The 4,401-nt window shown below is 41.0% G+C and overlaps 1 pseudogene; it reads right to left on the reverse strand.

Moving 5' to 3' along the window:
• Positions 1–1,677, reverse strand: part of LOC102260633 — a 27,016-nt pseudogene extending 25,339 nt beyond the window's left edge.
• Positions 1,678–4,401: the final 2,724 nt, after the last annotated feature.

Raw genomic sequence — 4,401 nt, forward strand, 5'->3', positions numbered from 1 at the left:
CCACTGGGGTGCCTGGCCAGTCTGGGTGAGGGGCTGAGGGCTGTTTTCAGGCTGGCCAAGCCCCCCGGTGACGGAAGCTCCCAGCCTCTCCTATTTTCTTTTTTATTCTGGGATTTATTTACCTTCTATAATTGAAACTTTGTAGCCTTGAGTGGAGCTCAGAGCTGGCTAAGGTGGGGCAGGAAGCTTGGCTTCCTCCATCGCCAGGGGCAACCCAAGCCTCCTGCTCACTCCAGCTTCGTGGCCATGGCCAGCTGAAAGCAGGTGTCTGGGGTTTATTTATCTTCTATAATTGAAACTTTGTTGCCTTGAGTGGAGCTCAGAGCCAGACATGGCAGGCGGGAAGCTTGGCTTCCTCCATCACTGGGGCAACCAAGCCTCCTGCTTGCTCTAGCTCCATGGCTGCTGGCGCCATCTTGGTTGGGTTAATTTGCATATAGTCGCTCTGATTGGCTGGTGGGCATGGCTTAAGGCATAGCGAAGGTATGATCAATTTGCATGTTTGTCTTTTATTAGTGTAGATTCTTACTTGTCTCTAGTAACAATTGTATCTTAAAGTTTGTTTTGTCTGGGATTAGTGTAGCTACTCCAGTTCTCTTTTGGTTACTCTGCATAATATAACTTTTTCCATCCTTTTACTTTCAGTCTATTTGTGTTTTTGAATCTAAAGTATGTTTCTCATAAGCAACATATATTTGGATCTAATTTTTTAAACATATTCTACCAATATCTACTTTTTAATGAGAATATTTAATTAATTTGCATTTTAGTGGTATTCAGATAAGGTGGGATTTACATCTACCATTTTGCTATGTGTTTGCTATATGTCTTATGCCTTTTCTGTTCATCTATTCCCCATTATGCCTCTTTTTTTGTTAAATAGATACAGTGAGGCCTTGACTTACGAGTGTCCCGACTAACGAGTTTTTTGAGATACCAGCTGTCTCTCGGCCGATTTTTTGCATTGAGTTGATAGAGTAATTTGAGTTAACGAGCTCGGTCTCGGAACAAATTAAACTCATAATTCAAGGCCCCACTGTACATTCTAGTGAACAGTTTTAATTTCATATCAATTCTTTTATTTTTAGTTTCAGAAATTGCATTAAACATTTTCTTTATTTTCATAGTCCATCTTTTACAAAGAAGATTTTTGAAGTTCACCTTTGAATTCTTTTGGGATTCACTCTGATTACATAACATTTTCAGTTGAGAGAAGTGTGTTTGGTTTTATTCACATTTTCTTGAGAACACATATGTGTTGATTTGTCCAGATGTAGGTGTTCTGAAATGCAGTGCCGGGCTCTTGTCTTTGGAACAGACATGCTGTGACTTAGGTTTGCAGAACCTGGAGTCCTCCTCATGGGTGTGTGCAGGCTGAGTGTCCTCGCGGGAGTGGCAGCATCGCTCTTCGTGCTGATGGGGTGCTTCTACTTTTACTATGATGCTGAACTGTTTTGCTGACTGTTTTATAAGTAATCAACAATACACTTTTGGAGTCTTTGTACTTTTCTACTATTTTGCTTCTTTAAAACTGAGTGTATGATTTGTTGCTTCTCAATTAAGAAGTTTTTATATTTTGGGTGTCAGTTTGGGCTTGGGTTGGAGGCACATTTGAGAATTATCCGGAACCAGCAACTGGGAACAGTGAAGACTTGTTCCTTCAAAAGTGCTTTCAGCGTCATGTGACAAACGTTAGGCCCAAAAGAGAAGCATGCCAGGCCCTGGCAGCTATCTTGCAATTTCCCCCTCAAGTTAGTGCTTCTGCCTCATTGTCCTACCGTCCCCACTCTGTTAAGACCTGGTCACAAAAGGTCACATCAATTCTTTTATTAGATTTTTACAATATACAATGTTATACAAAAGCTTTGATCCTATAGAGCTCCCTTCCCCCTTCCTTTTTTCTATTATTGTCATACAAATCATATCTTGTGTACCCATCAACACAGATTTATAACTATTCTTTTTAGGATGCCTTTTATATTTATTATACTATCCTATATAATAAAAGTGTAGTATGCAAATTGTCCCCTTGACCAGGAGTTTGTCCTGGAGTTAGACCAGCGGCTGCAGTGGAGGCAGCCATGGGAAGGGAGGGAGTACCCGGCTGGCAGCTGGCAGCTGCTAGGGACCCACCAGTGCACGAGCCTCTAGTGTTTTATATTTACCGGTATAGTTACCTCTACTGGTGTACTTTACTTCTTCATGCAGATTTGAGTTACCTTTAGTATTTATTGTAGTAATGATTTTAGGTCTCCCAGTGGTGGATTTTTTATCTGCTGTCTTGTTATTCCTCTGCCTGCTGGTCTCCATGATTTTTTATAAGAAGTCACATGTTAATTTTATTGAGGATTCCTTGCACATGATGCATCAGCTCTCTCTTGCTGTGTTCAAGATTTTCTTTGACTTTGGACTTGACAGTTTGAGTATCGTGTATAGGATATCTCTTTACTTTTATCCCATTTGCGGTTCATTGAGCTTCTTGCATGTGCAGATTAAAAATTTTTTTTATCAAATTATGGAAGTTTTTCACCATTTTTTTCTTTAAATTTTCTTCCTGTCCCAGCTGTCTCTCCTGTCCTTCTGGGACTCTCATTTTGCATATGTCAGATGGTGTGGACAGGTTTCTGAGCTCTGTTCACTTTTCTTCAGTCTTTTATTTGCCTATTCTTCCCACTGGCTACTTGCAATTGGCCTTTTTTCAGTCCTCTGGTTCTTACTTCTACCAGTTCAAATCTACTCATGATCACCTCTACTAAATTTTTCATTTCAGTTATTGTACTTTTCAGCTCTAGAATTTCTATTTGGTTCTTTTTCATAATTTCTATCTGTTTATTGAGATTCTCTATTTGATGGAACATTAGTCCCATACTTTCCCTTAATTCTTTAGACTTGATTCTTTTTAGCTTTAGACATGGTCATGATAGCTGATTTAAAATTATTGACTAGGACTACATTGTCTACATCTGGGACGCCTTAGGGACAGTTTCTATGGACTGTTTTAAGCTCACGTGTAGACCTTATTTTTCTGTTTAAATGTATGTCTCTAATTTTTTTGGCTGAAAACAGAACATTTGGATTGTATAACATGGGAATTACGAAGATGAGATCTTCTCCCTCCTTCCCCTTGGTTGCTGTTGCTGTGTGCTTAGTGAATTTCCTGGACTAATTCTGTAACGTCTGTACTCTTTATCACGTGTGGCAACTCAGTGGTCAGCTAGTGATTGGGCAGAGATTTCCTTAAATGCTTTGAACCCACAGGTCTTGCAGCCTTGGCAGAAGGCTCAGTGGGCTTCCTGTGCTCTGTGGACAGCTCGAAACTCGGCCTTAGCTTCCATCTCTGCTCACGCAGAGCCTCGAAGTCAGCCCAACATGCGAGAGGATGGTGTGTTCAGGTCTTTCCTGGATGTATGCGCATGTATGTGGACTTCCATATTCCAAAGAACATGTCAGAGCTCTTCAAGTCCCTTATGGACATCTCCCTTTCTGGTTTTTCTTTTTATGTTTTTGGCCGGCCTCTTGTTAGCCTCAACTGGTATTGCCCTCCGGCAGCTGCACTGTTAGACCCTGTTTGCATGCACACACGTTTCTCCACCCCCACTGCCATTTCCTCAATAGTTAGTTAGTTACAACTTTTTTATTTAATCAATATTCAATTTCTTAGTAAGGGCAATATTGGCATTGTGATGGGACAATTCTTCATTGCAAAGGACATTCAAGTGCCAGTACTGGGAACCAAAAACATGCACATATGCCTCTAAACCCCTTCTCGAGCTCACAGTCAGTATCACTTAGCTAAGAACCTCTACTTCCCAGCCTTGTCACTATGACTGCGTTTACACTGGGACATATACTGCACTTTCTTTCTTGTTAAACTCTTTCTTTACTAATTGCTTCTTTTATTTGCTTAGTTTTCAAGTGCCTATCACTGATTATTAAGTTCTCCAAGTGTAAAAAAATCTTCTCTCAGTAACCTCAAGCAAACCTAGCTAATATAGCTTCTTTATACTCTTTGTAAAAAAAAAATATTTTTATTGATTTCAGAGAGGAAGGAAGAGGGAGAGAGAGAAACATCAATAATGAGAGAGAATCATTGATCAGCTGCCTCCTGAACACCCCCTACTGGGGATCGAGCCCACAACCCGGGCATGTGCCCCAACCAGGAATCGAACCGTGACCTCCAGGTTCATAGGTCGATGCCCAACCACTGAGTCACGCTGGCTAGGCTCTTTCCACTCTTTAATGAAGAATCTCTTCCGTCTTCTTGGTCTAATTGGAATGGGTTATCCAGGGATGCTGTGGGGCAGCCATCTGGTCTTCCCTTAATCCTGGCCATTTCACTAAAATAGGAAATTGGCAAATCGAGGTTATCTCTGTTGCCTGATGAGATGGGGAGTCAGGACA

This window comes from Myotis brandtii, unplaced genomic scaffold, assembly GCF_000412655.1.
Source record: "Myotis brandtii unplaced genomic scaffold, ASM41265v1 scaffold314, whole genome shotgun sequence".
NCBI lineage: Eukaryota > Metazoa > Chordata > Mammalia > Chiroptera > Vespertilionidae > Myotis > Myotis brandtii.